Here is a 20,275-nt window from a genome sequence, read left to right on the forward strand (position 1 = left end):
GAAACTTAAGGAAGTTCCAAATCGTTTCAACATATCAAGTATCTGAGACACATGATGTCCTCTTAATCTGGAGATTTTGACAACAGTGCAGTTCAACCCTGTCATTTTATAGAGAAGGGCTTTAAGGCCTAGTATTGTTTTCTTTGGCTATGATGATCAATAAATACGGTGAATGTTTCAATTTTAAAAAAATCATTACAGTAAAAGATACATTGCCATTAATCTACCTCAAAATACTCCCTCTCACTTTGAACACACTTATCCCATCATTCTTGCCACTTTTTTTTCTGAAGCAGTTCTGGAAGTCCTGTTTTGTGAGTGTCTTTAGTTGCGCTGTTGTGGCTGCCTCGATGTACTGAATTGTGTCAAAACGTTTACCTTGCATGGTCATTTTCACTTTGGGGAAGAGCCAGAAGTTGCACAGTGCCAGATCCAATGAGTAAGGTGGATGAGGACACACTGTAATGTTTTTATTCGACAGAAATTGCTGTGCCAGAAGCAATGTGTGACACAGAGTATTGTCATGATGGAGGATGAAACCATTGGCCCATTTCTCAGGCCGTTTTCTATGCACATCATTTCTTAAATGCTCTAATAAGCCCTTAACTGCACCGAACAAGTTGAAACTTGTCACACACTGTTACTAAGGTTCCACGGGCCACTTCCCCTACGTATTGAAGATCCCTGCCTTTCCATCGGATGACACGCAGAAACAGCATTCAGCGTATTTTTTGATCACACCTCTTATAAGACACATACAATCCTTGATGTACTTATTACAAAAACAGTTCTGAGAAGAATGTATAATGTGCTAGAACCTAATGAAAGACTGTCCCTGACTTCAAGCTGCTCACTGGAGAGTAAAAGGACAACTGCTCAGATGTTGAAATATAACAAGTACTCTGACTGAATTAAGCACAGGGTGCCACGGCAGCACATCTGAAAGTACCTGACCCCACAGGAGTCATTGGAGGGGCACTCCTTATACTCTTTCTTCCGCAAAAGCCTGAGTATTGCTCCTGGAAAAGTAAATTGTATGCACCACGAGACAATGCTTTTTAGAATGTTAACTGGCTGTGCTACTTTATTACCATAAAGCAAGAGTCCTGTTAACCATGGGTGCTTCTCCTTACGTTACTGGTATTCTGTTTGGCCACTGATGCCAGGTGGCATTAAGGTATAGATTGCAACATAAGGGTAATGTTCCTTATGGTGTAGAACTAGATGTTTATTGACTAGGAAATCCTTGCTGGTATTGAGGGAGGTATTTTCTCCTTGAACTATTTATCAATTTAAACACATCACAAGTTTTTTGGGGGACATTGTTCTAAGAGTAAGTGTATTCTCTTATGTTCCGTCTCAACCCTCTGCTACAATCATGCCTCTTGTGCCCACTGTTTGCAACCTACAAGTGTTGTCACAGCTGGCCTTGTCTATGCTCAATATCAGTCTCCAGCTGGTTACCAGCTGATGCTATCACCAGTCCTCTGGTGAAAATGCACACACCCATTTTCATAATATATAAATAAAAGTGGCTCTGAGCACCATCTCTCATCTCTCCTTCTCCCCAGGGACTCCCGGGCTTCTGTCTCCTGGTCACTTCTGATTCTGATGTCCTACTTCTGCTGAAGTCTCTATCCTTGCCCTGAGTCTCACCCTCTGTCTGTGCTCTCTCTTCTCTGCACCACATTACACCATATTGGGCACATTTAATCTCTCCACTTCCCAGAATATTATTGACCAAAGCGATATCCAAATGGTTAGAGACAATTGAAAGGGCTCTAATGCTACACAGGAGAGCAAATAACTTAAAATTGAATATTTTCAGTCCATTCCAAAGTCCCATTTCTCTCTAGCAATTTTTTCCCCATCTATTTTTTTCTCTCCCCTAATTTCCCTCAGAAAACGTTTTCTCCCACTTTACTAGTATGCAGAGCCCTCTAGGTCATTCTGATGCATGCTGAAGTTTGAGAAGACTTGACGTAAGCAAACTTTTAAGTATATATTTATAATATGTACATATATAAGAATCCAACACATCATTTTTAATGGTTGTATTTTTTTAATGATTCCATACTGATGGACATTTAGGTTGCTTCCAATTTTAATATATGAACATACACTACAAGAATATATGGAAAAATCAAAACAATTATGAGAAGATCCAGTTATTTTAGATGAAATTTTTTCTTTAAAAAATTACTTCAATGTTATACTATTGTTTAACAACAAAAATAGGAAGAAGAGAACAATGTTGGAGCACACTGTGGTAGGCTAGAAGCAGCATGAGGCCAGGGACTGTGCCTGATTTGTTTGCTTCTTTATATGCCCAGTGCTTGAACCATGTCTGACACAAATTGTCTTAATTTGTTAAGACTTAGTTAAGTCTTTAATGAATAAATGGATTATTTAAATGCTACTGAGTCTGGATTGGCCACAATTCAAGCTCTGGGACTTGAACTTTTGCACCAGCGAGGACTATACCTGTAGCCCTACTTTGTGTCCAGGCCATACCTGTGTCGAGGGCATGCCTGCTTTGGGGAGATGCTCATGACAGCACTGCAGTGAGGAGCTAGGTGTGCATTTCAGCACAAATCCTTGTTTGCTCCTTTCTCTCAAAAAAACTCTACTTATGGTCAACAGTCTGGTCCTATACCAACTGAATGCTGGTAGATATTAAAGAAGTATTCATTTTTATTTAATAATTATATAGTAATTATATATATTTAAAAGTATATATAATCAAAATCATCAGTTGATAATTGCTGAAGCTATGTGATGAGTACATGTGGACTTATACAAAATATACTGAATACATACATACATACATACATATTTATTTATAAAGACTAGTATAATGATTATATTATTCTTTTTGTTTTTTAAAGATTTTATTGGGGAAAGGGAACAGGACTTTATTGGGGAACAGTGTGTACTTGCAGGACTTTTTTCCAAGTCAAGTTGTTGTCCTTTCAATCTTAGTTGCAGGGGGCGCAGCCCACCATCCCTTGCAGGAGTTGAACGGGCAGCCTTGTGGTTGAGATGACGCGCTCCAACCAACTGAGCCATCCGGGAGCTCAGGGGCAGCTCAGCTCAGGGTGCTGTGTTCAATTTTAGTTGCAGGGGGCAGAACCCACCATCCCTTGCAGGACTCGAGGATTTGAACCAGCTACCTTGTGGTTGAGAGCCCACTGGCCCATGTGGGAATCGAACCCGCAGCCTTCGGAGTTAGGAGCATGGAGCTCTAACCGCCTGAGTCACCGGGCCGGCCCCTATTATTCTCTTTTAAAAACGATTTCGACTCATTAGCAGGTGCTCTCCCACAGATCACAGCATGGCTGTCTCCCCTACACCAGATCCTGGATACGTCATATTCAGCTGAGAGCACTTGGGATCCCCCTTCTTACATTTTAATGCATTTAGTACCTTCGATTACCTCCTCATTCTCTTCTATCTTCAATCTCTACCTCTTCTCTGGATTTTCACTCTCAGTGTTTCAACATAATTCAAATATCTCCCATATTAAAAATCAAACAAACACATCCCCCCTCAGCTCAAACACCTCTTTCAGTAATTGCCCTATTTTTTCTTTCCCAGAATAGCCCAACTATTTTTCTCTCTACATTTCTTTGCTTCTCAGACAGTCCACTCCAGCCTGGGTTCTGTCATCATGTCACAAAATTCTGTTAATGGCTGATGTCACAAAATTCTATGTGCACGTTTCAGCTATTAAGAGAACAGCTTCAGTTCAGATATTCCAGCTCAGAAAGATTCATATCCAAAACCTTACTGACATCTTTATTTGGATATTCCATGGTTGCCCCAAACGCAGTATTTCCCAAACAGAACTCATGGTTTCCTCCAAACCCGTGGTCCCTCATTTTCACAAACCACCAATAATTACCCAAACAAGAAATCCCCAAGCAATGTCCTTTTACTTTCAAAACCACTTTTTTGAGGTTATAATAGACATAACCTCAATAAACTGCACATACTGATGTGCTTTTCTGTCACTATAGATGTGTTTGCAGTTTTTAGAATTTTATGTAAATGGAATCATGTAGTATGTACACTTTATTTAGCTTCATATACTTAGCATAATCATTTTGCCATCATCCATGCTGTTATGCGTTTTAATGGTTCACTCCTTTTTATTAGGTGGTAGCATGCTATTGTGTGGATATATCATAATTTGTTTATTCATTCCCTTGTTGATGGCCACTTGGGTAGTTTCCAATTTTTGGCTATTATAAGTAAGACCGGTGTAATAAACATTCATGTACAAGCCTTTGTATGGACATATGCTTTCATTTCTCTTTGTTCAATTTTTAGGAGGGGAACATCTGGATCATATGGTAGGTGTGTTTTAATTTCAATCTTTAAAGAAACTGCTGGTTTTTACTTTTGAGTTTCCGTAGCAGTCGTGGTTGGCTACCTTCCTGACAACCATCTCATCTTCCACTCCCTACTTTTCATCGCCTCTTTCATGGCAAAGGGTGAAAAGGTGACATTTGCTTTCTCAACATCCTTTGCAGCTTCAGTCTGGGCACATGGCTCCACCTGGCTCCACGGACCTGAATGGAAGTTGACTGACGGTGTGGGATGGTAAGGGAGATTCTGAGAAGCAATGAAAAGATGTTAACAGAAGGATGCTTTAGCTGTCTTCTGATGACACCCCATTGTACAGGGGGTGGTTTCTGGAAAACTAAGGAAACATTCGCCCCTAGAGCATGTAGCTCCCTTCCACATGAGTCTCTGGGTACCCAGGCCACCGAATTCCCTGTCCTTATTGTTCCAAGCCCCTTCAGGTCCTGAGCGACCTCTTTCTGTCTGTCCCCTGATGGTGTACAATGCTGCTGGCCTGCTCATGCCTACACCCCAGGGATTGGCCACATGCAGAGGGAGATGCTCTGGGGTATCCACACACATGCATGTAAGGTTGCTAAAGGTGCAGGATGCAGCAGACTGGAGCGGAGAATTGGAAAGGCTCCATTTGCATTCTTGCCTAGAAAAGTTAGGGGTGGGACAATGGGGTCTTCCTGTGACACCAAAAAGTGGAGCAGACACTCTGGGACCATGGAGGGAAGGCCACAGCACCAGAATGCTGAGCGCAGTCCTTAATGACATCTCAGAGCCCCAAACCTTCCCCCAGTTGCCTTGCCTCTGGTTTAGTTGAATTCTCTGTTCCTTGCAGCTCAAAGCATTCTGACTGGTATTCTCCTCTTTCCGTCTTCCTCACTTCTTTTGGTCAATCACAAAGTCTTTTTGCTCCTATTTCCTTAATCACGCTCAAATCTTCCCACTTGTCTCACCCATCTGCCTCTGTCCTAGGGCAGGGCACTGTTATCTGATTATTGCAGATTGTGAAGGTTCTGCTCATAGCTCAGCCGCTACGTCCATCTTTCCTGGAGAAATAGGGAAGCATGGTGGAAAGTTTGCGAACTTAACTGTCTGACCTTGTATGTGGAACATTTAGTACAGGTCCTGGTTTAACAAAAAAAGTCTATTATCTTTTCCCACCCTCTAACATCAATGTAATTGCTTGTGTTGTTTGCTTTATTTGGAAAACTTTTCCCAGACATCTCCAACTGATTAAATCCTACTTGTTTTTCAATCTCAGCTGAGTTGCCAATTCCTTCAGAAAGGGTTTCTTGATCAACCTACCCTTTTACTTCTCCTACGAGGGAACAGACACTTCATCTTGCTGAAGCACTCTATCACAGTGCTTATCAAACACTTTACGACCAGTATCGTCATCATCCTTCATCATAATCATCATCTGACTTCTGACTCCTGCACCGTTTAACGAGGAACTCTTTGAAGGCAAGGATGGTGTCTTTAGCACTGAAAAAAGTTTATTAACATTAAGTCCCAGGAGATAAGTGTAGTTATTATAAAATTAGAAGCCTGGTATACTGTATGATTCCAACTATCGACATTCTGGAAAAGGCAAAGCTATGGAGACAAGAAAATGATCAGGAGTTGGGAGTGGTCTGAGAGGAGGGAGGGATGACTAGGTAGAGCACAGAGAATTTTTAGGGCAGGCAGTGAAATTTCCCTAGTGCATAGTAAGTGATGGATGCATGTCATTATACGTTTGTCAAAATCCATAGCATGTACAATGCCAAGAATGACGTTAATGCAAACTATGGACTTTGGGTGATTATGCTATGTTAATGTGGGTTCATCAGTTGTGACAAATGTTCCACTGTGGTGCATAGTTGGGGCACCTATGCACGTGTGGGGGAAGGAGATATTTGGGAACTCTATGTACTTTCTGCTCAATTGTGCTGTGGACCTAAAACTGCTCTAAAAAAATAAAGCATATGTCTATAGAATCAAATGAGAGCGAGAATCTCCAAAGCTTGCTCACTCGCATGCTTGTGACTGATGCCAGCTCTGTCTACTCGTCTGTTGTTGCACTCACACTATATTGCAGCGTGTTTGCTCATATGTCCAATTCTCTGTTGGACGTCGAGCTCCTCCACAACGTACAACATGTTTTACGTATGTTTGTATCACCTTTGTCTGGGGCATCCCCCATACAGGGGTACTCAATAAACTTTATTAAACAATGAACAAATGAATGAAGTCTGATCCTAATAGAATATTCTCCTTTACCAAATCCTCATAGGAAATTATCCATGTTCTGTTTAAACACTGCTAGTGACTAGATTTTTATAACTTTGCTAGGCTACAACTTTATTGGTAAATTTTTCTTTATCCTTAGCCCAAATCTACTTGTGTGTCGCTTTTACTCAGTGGTCCTAGTTTTTGGACTTAGAACTCCACAGAATGAGTCTAAGCTAACTTCCGTTAGACATCCATCCCCTCAGTGATAACTATCAAGTCACATCTAAACCCGCTCTAAGCTCAACACCCCATTTCCTAGCATTGTTCTTTATGTATGTGGTTTCCATGGTTACCTCACTCTTGATTCATTCTTAGTCATTGTGGTTATAGAGATCAAGGACAAAATGCCTGGAGAAATATTAATGGTGAGTCTGTGAACACGAAGAAATGCAGTGGGATAGAAATCTATTCTGAGACCATCTTAAGCAAATGGGCTACAAAAGAAGTGTAGCATGAGACTGGGGAGTGAGGATATGGGATGGGAATTGGGGGCTATCTCCTATCATGGGCTGAACCTGGACAGGCTAATCTTGGGGAGCAGCAGTTGGAGAACATCTGGGAAGGCAATCTGGCATTGACTGGGAATGAAGAAGGAAAAACAGGAAAAGTGAAGAGCTCAGGTGAAACACAGTTGCCCACTTATATCTTAAAAGTATTGTTCGAAGCATAGTTTATCGAGCTTCTTGATAAGAATCTCATATTCTGCCTGTGAACCTGCAATCTGAGCTCAGCCCCACACCACTGAATGTGCAGTCTTCACAAATGCCAAGGTTAATTTTTAAATTCACAGAGAATCTTGTCTTATGGGCTGGGGTAAATGGGAACTGCTCCTATTCCGATTTAGAAGAATGTTTTTCAAACTGTTTCACAAAGCTAAAGAATCTCATGTTCTTCAGAAATTTCTTTGAAATATAACAAGTCACAGTTCAAGTGTTTAGTCTCCGTGCATTCCATTCCCATAGATCCTTATCCCAACCCATAAAGGCCTGAAAAACAATAAAAAAGAGCTGCCTTTGTCAAAAGATCCTATCACAATAACTCTTAGAGAAGGGTCTCCTGCCCACCCCCCAACCCCCACCTCCAGGAAAAAAGCAGTTGAAGAATTCAAATCCATTATACATTCTTTCCATTCCTTGTCCCCAGCTTTATTGAAATATTAAATCCTTTCCTCTTTTCTAGTGATGAATGTTTAGATAGATTTTCCAATGAATTTTCTGTTAAACAATGAATGAAAAATGTCAAGTATAGTTGTACCAGATTTTTTTGCTTAGAGTAAGAGAGAAATTAAAATGGAATTTATCTAAAAATGCTGTTTTGCTCTTTTAGGAAAATGTTTAAAGAACACTTACGAAGTGTTCTGAAGAAATATCTGTGCACGTTTTTTTATGATGTAACAGGTGAAAATCTAACATTAATACACAGAAATATATACGCTAATTTTTCACGTCACAAGATTCTTGCTTTAATAAAATGATTTTGCAATAGCATTTCTTCGAATAGAATCCTTTGCCTTTCAGCCTATCTCCTCCAACAATTAAAGCATTTATTTACAGACCAGAAGGAAGGTCATTGAGAAATGGAGTCTTCTAATGAGATAGTGCCAGGTGAAGAGCAGTCTGAAATGGGGAAAACAATAATAATTTCACCATAATTCATCAGAAACAGAAAAAAACGGATTTGTTATTGGAGAGTGGACCCTCCTCGGCGTGGTGTCCAGGTTCTTGGCATCTCAAGCAAAAAATTGAATGGGACACAGAAATAAAGTGGTGAAAGACTAGTTTATTAGGAGAGTTAGTACACTTCAAGGAAATAGAAGCGGACTCGAGCAGTAGAGAATGGCTCAAGGGCCCAAGGTGGCATTATTAGAAGAAAAAGTACACTCCAAACAGTTTGGAGTGGGCCGAGCAAAAGAAGAGGCTCAAAAGGTAAAAAGGCCCAAAGGGCCAAGGGCCCAGGCTCAAAAAAGGGCCTGACTGGTGAGAACTTGGAGTTTTTATCTTTTTCTCTCAAATGGTCTGTTCCTTTCCGGGCATGGGACCACTTGATTGACACCTGTGATTGACAAGAGGCTACTACCTCATCTTTTTAGACTGTGCAGGTGTATGAGTGGTGGTTTCATCTAGTTGGGTATCTTGTACCCATTTGTTTACAATGAAAAGGGGAAGTTTTGGACAGAGAGGGGAGGTCTTTTGGGCAGTAATGCAGAGACCCGATGTCAATCTCTAACTGCCTGCCTTATTTTCCCCTTGAGAGAGGTGATCCCTATAAAATCTCTATGGGAAGTTGAGGGACAGAAGGTCTATTTTGCTGGAAAGGGGCGTTGAGCTGTCTCTACCTGTTGGGGGATTTACGGAACTCTCGCCCTATCTGATCTCAGATGAGAGGAAGGGGTCTTGAGATCCACCTTGAAGAACGCATTGGCTTCTTTGGTTGTGACTGGCAATCTTGCTGGGGTATCCTCTGTATCCCCAAGGTCCCTGAATGAGGGAAAATAGATTTTAATTAATAAATCCGTTAGCTCTATTGAGCCTGCGGCCATTCAACCAGTCATTCAGGTGGCATCGATTGTCCAGGAGCTGGGCCCAGAACAGGTTGGAAAGAACATTAGGCTTCAATGATTACTACCAGCAAGTATACTGGCCTGGGGGGTCCCGAATGGCTTGGGGGATGTTGGGAAGTCACAGGCTTTTAAGTAGTTATCTGAGAGACATTTTGTGATTCAGGCTAGGAGCAATCTTTAGTCTAGGATTCAGAAACTGATGAGAAGAGTAATCAAAGCCAAGGGCCGAGGAGCTGAGAAACTAGTGAAAAGGAGACTTAAAATTTCTATAGTGAGGCGGCTCCCATATCATATTGAAAGTGGATTCACCTACAACCTTTCAGAAGAACTGCTTAAAAAGAAACCTAGACTGGCATGCTCACTCACTGACTCCTCAAATATTTACTGATATCCCCTACAAAGTGTCACCTGGGGATTAAGAGGTGGCCAAGACAGGCACAGTCCCTTCAAGATAGAGGTCCAAAACCACCAGGGCCCAAGACACATAATTACATTGCAGTGAATATTATAAAGGAGAAATGCAAAATGCTCTGAGAATGAATATATCATCATTTGAATATCAAGCTGAGGTTAACCTTAAATGAGGGGACAATTTTAAAAACTAGGTTACTTTCCAAACTTCAATCTGGATTTACTTCTTTGCTTCAAAATATCGAAAGTTGTTTGAGAGTGAGATTTTTAAACACATGTATTGTTTAAAATACATGTATGTTTGTATGTATGTTTGTAATTTCCTACAAGCTCCTTCTTTGAGGGCAAGGAAAGTCCTATCAATTGACTGCTGACTCCATTGGAGGAATTGGACTCTTGCCCAACAACCCAAGATGTATGTTGCTGCGTTCCTCTTGCAAAACAGAAAACTAAAGCTTGGAGAGATGAAATAACTTGTCTCAAAGTCTGCAGAGTCTGTCTTTGCCACTGTACATACTTCGCTGGAGGCAGGGAGAGGGTGACAGATAAAAGGCTAATTTGACTGACAATTAGTTCATTGTTAGTGCAGTTAATGGGTTGAGCCAAAGTAATGAGAGCCAACAAAGTGCTGCCTTTCTATAAAAAGTAAATGCAGGGTCTGTAGATGAAAAACAACTGGAAGTTCTTGAGAGAAATAGCAGTTGAAATTTTCTCTGGAATACAGTTTGTACTAAAATGAGATGGTATTGAAACTCACAAGGGACACTGAGCATTGCACTTCAAGCACTTTATGAAGATGTTTGTTTTACCTTTAGCAAAGTTTGCAATAGGTAGCAAGGTAAGATTAGAGAGAATTTATTTTGTGAAACAAAAAAAAAATTGCACAAGGTCCATTACACAATGACTGAAAGCTTTAATTTTAAATAAGAAGTGAAGGAAAGAGCTAAAGTAATTGGATCAGAGAAATCATAGAAAACCAGAGTCAAGATCTGTCAACAAACAGTAATGCGGAAAATCAAGGTTTGCTTCCTCCACAAGAATAATCGGTCAAGAACAGAAAGCAATGACAACTACCAAGATTTATCAGTAAATTCTTATCTTAGCTCTACTACATCTGCCCAGTGCAGTCTGGATACCAACTACTCAAGAGTCTGAGGATTTTATTAAAGTCTCAAAGCAGCTGGTGAGAGTGAACATGATTCATTCTAAATTCAAATGAAGAGCCACATTATCCAAGATTGTCAGCAAGAAAGTGGGAAGAGCCCAGAGCTGGGGGTTGCAATGGAGAAAGACTGAGATTTGCCTTGAGTTTTTATTCTCCACCAAGCTATCACCCTATTTATTTAATTTGTGATCCATTTATCACTATAAGTAAAGACATGCTAAGGATATATTTGTGTGCATGGCAATATACGTTATATATTATAAATAATATAGATAATATTCAATACTACTACTCTATTGATATGGTTACTAGACATACTATTCAATGATAATTTTAGTAGCAAATTACCTTACAAAAGCATTCCTTTTCTATAATGAGCATGTTTGATTTTAATAAACACTTCCCAGTTCTTTTATTCTATTACCAAATAGTAGCAAGGACCAGTTGGTTACTCTTTCCCTTTCCTCTTCTAAACATCTCAGTCACTTCCTAGCCAAAAGCAAATCAAAACTCTTAAACTATCCACCAAAGAAATTATTATAATATTCTAAAACGTCCAGACAATTAAAAGAGAAAATGATTTGATACTAAATTGTATATAGGCTTCTTTTGTGTGTTTAAGGTAATTTAATATTTTTAATTTACTGGATACTGTGTCAAGCCTCTAGTTCCTGGGAACTTGTGTAAGGATTCTAGCAATTTGCACAGAATAGAATCCTAGTCCAATAAACCAATGCGTATATTCTTTTAAATATACATGACATATTATGGATAAACTCAAATGAATCTGAGTTTGTATGTCTAACATTCTCTTCTCTTTCCAAATGCCTTTTCAATCCTCCTTCTACAAAAAAAATAGAGAAGGTGTAGATACCAGGGGCAGATCATTGATAACGCACGAGTATTTTTCAATTTTGTCAGCTCCCAGAAAGCAGCAGTCACTATAACTTTTAAATAGATGCCCATGAATAAGAATAGTTCTTCAAGATGAGATCTGTTAGAACTATTTTTACTCAATTTGGAATGCTAAATTAATTTAAAATTATTTATTGACATATCTCCAGAACTTTAGGCAGCTTACAAAAATATGTAAAATACCACGACAGAATTGGAACAAAGACTTTGTAAAAAAAAAAAGTGAAAAACAATAAGGCCACTCATGACATTAGTGCACACGCTTTGAAGTCCTCCATACTCGCTAGGAGTAGGCCCCAAACATTGCTCTGATCTTTGTGGCAGGGAAGAGACTCGGTCAGGAACATGATTCACAGGATCTGTGAGAGAGAAACTGGTCTTTTATTCAGGTGAAGCACAGGCACTCAGACCTGCCTGGGAGGCCGACACCTCCCTTCAGACAATGTGAAAGGTTGACTGAAGGACTGGGACAAATCCGTGATCCGAGGCCTAACATTCCACACCATGGGAGCAGAGCTGAAGTAACATTAACGGAGAACATTTTAAAAACAGGTTTCACTAACACTACAAAAGCAAACATGAAAGACAACTTTGCATAAAGACCCATGGAAAGTCTAACTTTGAGCAATACCTTCTGGATTGTTTGCCAAAGTTGTAACTAGGTGGGATCTGGATGAAATCGCTTGCTGAATGTAGTTAAGTTTAAACCAGTTATATTTGAGAGGTCATTACCAAAATGGATGGCTTTCACTGCAGAATAGTTGGTAATATTTGCTAGCATGGCCCCTCCTATCTCACAGCCAGTTCACATGGGATTAAAGAAGATGTAATCGTCTGCCCTCCACAGCTCAGTACTGGTGCTGAAGGAACACTCCCCCCTCACTGTGAGATGGGTACAGGAAGACGTGTGTTGTTTCTGGGTATGTTAGGGTTAAACCTGCATTCAGGAGAGATTACGTGTACAGATTGCAGGCCTGAAGAATGGAGAGACAGAAGCTGAGGAGGAAAGTTACAATCATAGGCATTGTGTTGGGCTCAATGCTCTGTGTGACTGTGTGGTGCTTGGTATAACAGATTTTGTGGGGGTGCTATGAAAAAGCTTTTCATCCTCCAAAATAATTAAATAAAAACGAGGATGCTCTGGAACACTGCATAACTAGGGAATTTGCTCTGGAAAACTGACATTTCATATGACTTTTGAAATGCTAAGCTTTTCTGAAATACCACTTTAAGGAATTTGCAAAATCCTCAGTCTATAATTTTAAACAATGCATTCAAGTATGATGGACATATACTTTTAAGTTTTTAATTTAAAGTGGTGGCACAAGGGAATGAAGTCAGGTCAGGAATTCCCTAACACTTCAGGTAAAGAACTAAAGGAACAGCAAAGAACTCTATTTTTTTATAAAATGTGTGTGTGTGTGTGTGTGTGTGTGTGTGTGTGTGTGTAGTATATATGTATACATATATTATATATGTATATATATTTGTACATTTATATATACATACACATACATATATAATTATATAAGTATCAAATTAACATATAACATGAGGTGAAAAAGAGAGCAGTTGAATATACAACAGAATTTCTATTTTGTTTGCTTGTTTTGAACATACAAATACATGCTGATAACTTTTGAATGCTTTAGATGGAAGGATTCCAGAACCTCACCTCTTTGTATTTTTTATTTTACTTAATTTCTTCCTATAATGTATTTATATATGTACATATTTATTAGTGAAACTGTATTATTTTTCTCTCCTGTATGGTTGGGGAAAGCAATACTTTTAAGGAATTCAAACAGTTAATGTACAGTACTAAAAATATCATTCTTAGTAAAGTATTTTAAACTGTGTCATGTGGCGCTCTGGGTTGATTGGTTTCTTAGATGGACTAAACTGAATATGGCTGTGTTGTGACACAAATACTCTTGCAGGCATTCCCTATACATAGGCTTTTATTTAATAATCTATACACAGCCTGAAGTTCAAAGCAATGTGGATAAAGTCAGTTTTTTTCAATATTAAAAGAAATGCTTAAAAAGTTAAAAAGTATTATAAATATTTGATCACTTTTTTTTGTTAAAAAGACTTTTTATCAAGTTAACCATATATTTTGATTTTAATTTGTTATATCTCTATAATTTTACTGATAAGTAGCAACAAGCCTTGGACTATAATTAGGAGTTTACTTATTCCAAAATATTTTAAGGCAACTATTCCTTGGCTCTCAGTGTAATTGAAATAAATGATTTCTCATCATGGTCCAATATTTACCCCCAACTTGTCTCCTAGTTCTAACTCTTGGAGCAAGGCCAATTTCTTTTTCTCTGAATATGTATTAAATATTTGAAAATAGCTATTTCACCCTCTCTAAGTCTTTTCTTGTCTAAGCTAAAAATTCTAAATGATACAACTTTTTTTTTAATTCAAATGTAAGATTTTATATCAACCCCTGATAAATTTCACTTTATTACTTTCATTAAGTAGTTTACTTTATTAAGATATCCAAATATTTATTATGGGATCCAGTGCATTAAACACCACTCCTAAGTTTATGTCTTCCTGCCTTTGAAATACGTGTACACCAAGAAAACATTTACGAATTATAAAAGCAGAAGTCATCTTTATTTTCCAATTTATGAGTAACCAAAGAGAGGATGGTAATGATAAAATTACTAAAACCATCCTTAAAATATCCCAAGTATTTACATTTTATTTTTAAATCATACATAAAATAGTCATATATATGCACGTTTTTTAAATATCGGAAATATTTTTTTTCACTCTAAGATAAACAGTGATACATATACTGTGCAAAAATATTTCCTGAATAATTAGATTAGACTCATGAATTAGAGATAATTTCTTTCCTTGTAACTTTGTAAACACTAGTTTGGTAATTCAGAATACTGAAAGAAATTCAATTTTCCAGCGATACAAATTTAATTTTAAATAGGCTATGTCATTGCTTTAAAACAAGACCTTCATCTATCTTTCAATTGTGAAGAGTATGTTTTAGGGTTTCACCAAACAACAATAATACACTTTCTGCATAAATAATTTAGGCTGAATCTTCCTATTTTAAAAAAGCATTTTTAAGGGGTTAGGTTAAGTAATCTATAAGGTCACTTCCAGTTTTTTGTTTTCTTTTTAATCCACTAGAGATATATTTTCTTACCCACTGAACTATACCTTCAGAAGAGAGTTGGTGTACCCCATTTAAAAATGTTTTTAAATGATGACTGCTCGATTTTCATATGAAAATAATTCTGTTTAGACATGGATAATTCATCAATTATTTATGAATACTTAAACAGTATTTGGGGGTGGTTGGTTAGCTCAGTTGGTTAGAGCGTGGTGCTAGTAACACCAAGGTTGCCAGTTCGATCCCCGCATGGGCCACTGTGAGCTGCGCCCTCCTTAAAAAAAATAAAAATAAAAATAAAATTAATTAATTAATTAAATATTTAAAAAAAAAGATCGTATCTGCTAAAACTCTTCAGTGGAACACAATCTTATTAATCTCCAGAAAGAAAATGCATGAAAACATTTTGATTTTTTTGTTGCTATTGTTTGATTTTGATTTTGTATATAAGACACACCTCAAATATGCTGGGAAAAATATTGTTGAACTTGTAGAATAATTTGCAGCTCTCAGCTTGGTGAATAGCAGGAAGTAGAGAGAGGAGACTGCAGAAGCATTCGTCCCCTTTTCTTTCCATGGCTCTTTCACTAGTGCACCCCTGGCCACACCCTTCCAGTCTTGCTCTGAAGAGAAGCCCTCCAAGCCCTCCACAGGGCACCGCCATTTTCTTCTACTTCCAGTTACCACACAGGCCCCCTTTGTCTTCCCTGAACATGCTCCCTTCTTTGGATCACACCGACACAAAGTTGTCACAAAGTGGGTCAGGGTCTTCCCCAGACAGCCCTGTCTTTCCAATGAACAGTCTGTATTAATAAACCTGACAACGATTCTTGGGACCTTCAGTGTTATGCTTACAACTTAGCAACTTATGTTTAACTACTTTTGAGGCGAGTTCATGTTGTCGCCCCCTGAAAACTGAAATGCAAAATGATGCAGTGACTACTTAGCTAGCCAGAGCTGCCTAAGCACTGAACCCAGCAGGACCTCCCAGCCCAACTGCTCGGATCTGGCTCGGCTCCAGTGAGGGCAGGCCTGGATCTCGCTCGCCTTTGAATCCAGGCAGCCCTGGGAAAATAAATCCAGATTTGGATCAGGTTTGTTTCAAAGAAATCAAGAGGAGATGAAGACAGGGCACTTTCAGGCCCTCTCTAGAAAGGGCCAGCACTGGGCCTCATGGCAGGAGACGTGGCATTTGATCCCAGCTCTGCCACTGACCTGCCCTTTGATAGGTCATTATTTCTCTGACAATTAGTTTCCTCGCTTGCAAAATAACAGTTGAACTAGGTAATTTTCAAGACCCCTTCCATTGCACCACCTGCTCCTTTTCAGCAGACCTGAAACCACCTGTCAGCCCCAGAACCAAATAATCCATCTCCTATCACCACATACCGTTCCTGGTATGGATCAAATGTCCAGCGAGCTGGAGCATAAGGTGACACAAGCTAGTTATGGTGTCCGGATAAAGGCTTTTATTTGTGTTTGTATGATTTGTATTTGTATAATTTTGCTATTCTCATTGCAGATAAGACAGTTAACTTACTTTATCACATGGTACAAGATAATCTCTTTAAAAAAGACTAGCAGCGGTACTTGGCTTTAAGAGGAACGATACTAGCGGCCAGTATTTGATACCTTCACAAAGAAAACATTTTGAAGTAGAAGAGGCCAAGATGAGAAAAGATCAATCAAATTGTCCTGGATAATTACAATCTCAAATTGATTGTTTTTTGCATATGGTTAAAACAAACAAAAAATTCAAACAAGGGGGATCAATTTTATGGTGATGGAAGGAGAACTGACTCTGGGTGGTGAACACACAGTGGGATTTATAGATGATGTAATACAGAATTGTACGCCTGAAATTATGTAATTTCACTAACAATTGTCACCCCAATAAATTAAAAAAAAATTCAAACAAGAACACAAATGGTAACTATTTACTTCTGCTATCTTTTCTCCTCTCTTAGCCCTTATGGCACTCTGAGTTTTCCTATTTCCCTGGACTCCTTTCTCATGGAAAAAACCATGTTGCATAGAACAAGTCCTGTGAACAGAACTGGAGGTGGCGGTGTCTCTCCCACAGTAAGCCTCCACTGAAAACTACAGACTATCATCTCTTGACAGGCAAAGAAACATTAGGAAAGAAAACTGTTAGAGAAAAATTACAATACCATCTTAGAAATTATTGAAGATTCCTAGGCAGCCTCCGTATTTACGTAAGCCCCATTAAATAGTCAACTCTCTACTTGGCCTTTCTGAGCTGGGGAAATTTCTAGCACAAAGAATTTGAATATTCAAGAAGGAAATATACCTTTTGCCCAGTTGCCTGGCCCCTTTGGAAATTTTTTATGGTTATCCAATAGGCAGCCTCGCCTTGAAAGACTCTGGCTCACTGTAGATAGAATCTAATCATCAAACTAAACAAATGTTGACTACGTGCCCAATACTCTGCTAGGTGCTGTGGATTATAAACAAGAAATCTTATGTTGTTTTTGTCTTTACGAAATGTACAGCTTAACTGGGAAGATAAAACTAAACACACATTAAACAAAGAATAACTGAGGATTCAACAGATTGGGGGTGATGGTAGTGTGGGTTGGGATATTGAACTAGAAAAATTAAATCAGACCAGAAAAGGAAGGCCGGGATATAATTTTTTGTTGTTGAGCACTTAGTGTGTGTAAAGCACTGTTCTAATTACTGGAGATATAGCAATGAACAAAGTAGACAAAATGTTTACATCTGGAGAGCTTCCATTCTAAGAGGACATGACAAAAATAAGGAAAACACAGTCTGTTAGATGGAAGCAGTGGAAAAATAAAGCAAGTAAGTGAAATAGAGTTGGGTGTGGGCAAGTTAAAACAGAGCGGTCAAGACCATGTCTCTTAGAAGGTGATATATATATATATATATATATATATATATATATATATATATATATACATATATATATATATACATATATATATATATATATATATATATATATATATATATATATATATATATATATGTATAGTACATGAGCAAAGAGCTGAGAAATGAAGGAATCAGTCATGTGGCCATCCAGGGAAAGTAGTGTTCCAGGAACAGAACAGCAAGTGCAATGGCCTAAGGAGGGATGTGCCTGGCAGCTTTGAGAATCTGCAAGACCAGTGGGGCGGGGGTCAAATGAGCAAAGGCGTGAAGCCCAGGTGATCAGGTCAGAAAGACCATGGAGAACAGAACAGTGGGCAGGGCCTTGGAGACCATTTTAAGAGCCTGTCTTCTATCCTAAGTGAGATGGGAATCCAAGGTTCTAAGCGGAGGAGATAATTGGACAGACTTTAACAGAATCACTGTGGCAGTTGTGCTAGGAGCAGACTGAGGATAAACTGAAAGGTGAAGGCGTGGAGACCAATTAGGAGGCTGTCGACATTCTCTTTCAGGAGACAATGTGTATTTGAATTAGGATGGTTGTAGTGGAGGTGGTGATTGTGGTTGGCATGGTGGTATTTTCAAGTGGGACCCCCATGAACAGAGATGTTCCCCAAACAATGATGAATCATATTTGACCAGTGCAGAAAATGCTAAGTGGCGAGAAGTTGGAGATGAGGCTGAGTAATTATGGAAGGATTGAATTTGGTAGGGGCTGTAAAGGAGTCCGAAATCAGAAAAATAGGGGTTCACCCGAGTGTATTAGTGTACCTGGGCTGCCATAACAAAATATCATAGATTGGGTGGCTTACATAACAGAAATTTATATTCTCATAGTCTTGGAAGCTGGAAGTCCCATATCAAGGTGCTGGACAAGTGGGTTTCTGGTGAGAAATCTCTTTCTGACTTGTGGTAACCACTGTCTTCACCTGGTCTTTCCTCTGTGCTGGTGTGGAAAGAAAATCTCAGGTCTCTGTCTCATAAGCACACAACACTGTTGGATTAGGGCCCAACCCCTATGACCTCATTCAACTTTAATTACCTCCTTAAAGGCACCGTCTCCAAATACAGTCATCCTGGGGGTTAAGGCTCCAATGTGAAGTTTTGGGGGGAGGGAAAGGGACACAATCCAGTTCACAGGAATAGGGTCCTCAAGTAGAGAGTTTTAGAAAGACCAATCTGATATTGGTTACTACGACGAATTGAAAGAGAAAAGTCTAGGGAACTCATTTAGAAGCTGTATGTCTGAGGATCAACACAAAAGATGTCGCAACCCTTGACCAGGGCACAGAGAGGTTACCTAGCCAAATGGAGAGGGCTTGAGTCAAATTCCCTAACTCTACTACCATGTTTTTGTTATGGAAAAGAAATTTTATATCCTTATTATCGTTTATCATTTGACTGAATATCTAACAGAACATGTCAGAGAGCATACTAGGCACCCCAATATACCATTTACCCATCCATACATACACATATCCAGACAGTCAACTATGTGTACTTTCTGTCACTTCCTTGCACGTACTTGTATTCATCTACGAAACAGTCATTCAAGGATATAAACGCAGAAGAAAAAGAATGAGCCCACAATACAATTTTATGAGAGAAAAGCACTGGCTAGGTAGGTAGGAGGGAGAGTCAGGAGTCTGACAGTTAGGGGAGAAGGTAGTCAATATTCCTGAAACCCAGGAGATCTGACTGTACTTGTATGTGCGATGAGTTTCTAACCTATTCTAAGTTACACGTATTTTCCACTACTCCACGGATCAATGTCATAAGAAAAACCAGTGTTTCATAAACAGGTATATGGGGCAAGCAGAGGTGATACATTATCTTGGTTCACACAAAGGTTTACACAAAGAGGCGACCTGGTCAAGGTGAATTCCTGGCTTTTACTTCGATGAGCAGTGTCTGTTGGCCCCTCTTCTATTAGAGTGGTCTGGGCTGAGTGAGGACACGACTTTCTAGAAGGGAGATTCAACAGAAACAAAAGGTAAACAGGCAACACAACTATTTAAGCTAACACTGCAGATATGCTGACTGGAGTGCACCAATGGTACAAGGGCAATAGCTGGGAAGAAAAGGGACAGCTCTTGCATAGGAGTGGAAGTCAGGTAGCACAAAGGTTAGCTTAGGGCCTTTGGAGTCAGACTGACCTACTAGGTTTAAATCTCAGCTTCCCCGATTAGCAGTTTGACCTTTAACATGTTATTTAGCCTTCATGTGCCTCTGCTTCCATTAACTAAAGGGAACGTGGAAAAGAACAGTTGCTGTGAGGATTAAATAAGATAATATACATAAAGCATTCAGCATAGTTTGGCACGTAGTAGGTATTAAAATAAGTAAATGGTGGAAGCTGTCTTTTTAAAATCCAAGAGAGAAAACATCTGCAGTGCTAAAAATAAGTGTTAAGCTTTCTGTGGAGCTCATTTAAAAAATCCAACTAGCTTACTGGTCTTGAGAATGATGGGAGTATCTTAGTCAAAAAAATTTCATCAAACATCCCACTGGTAAAATGAGTTTT

Source organism: Rhinolophus hipposideros, assembly GCF_964194185.1.
Source record: "Rhinolophus hipposideros genome assembly, chromosome: 5".
In the NCBI taxonomy this organism is placed as follows: Eukaryota; Metazoa; Chordata; class Mammalia; order Chiroptera; family Rhinolophidae; genus Rhinolophus; species Rhinolophus hipposideros.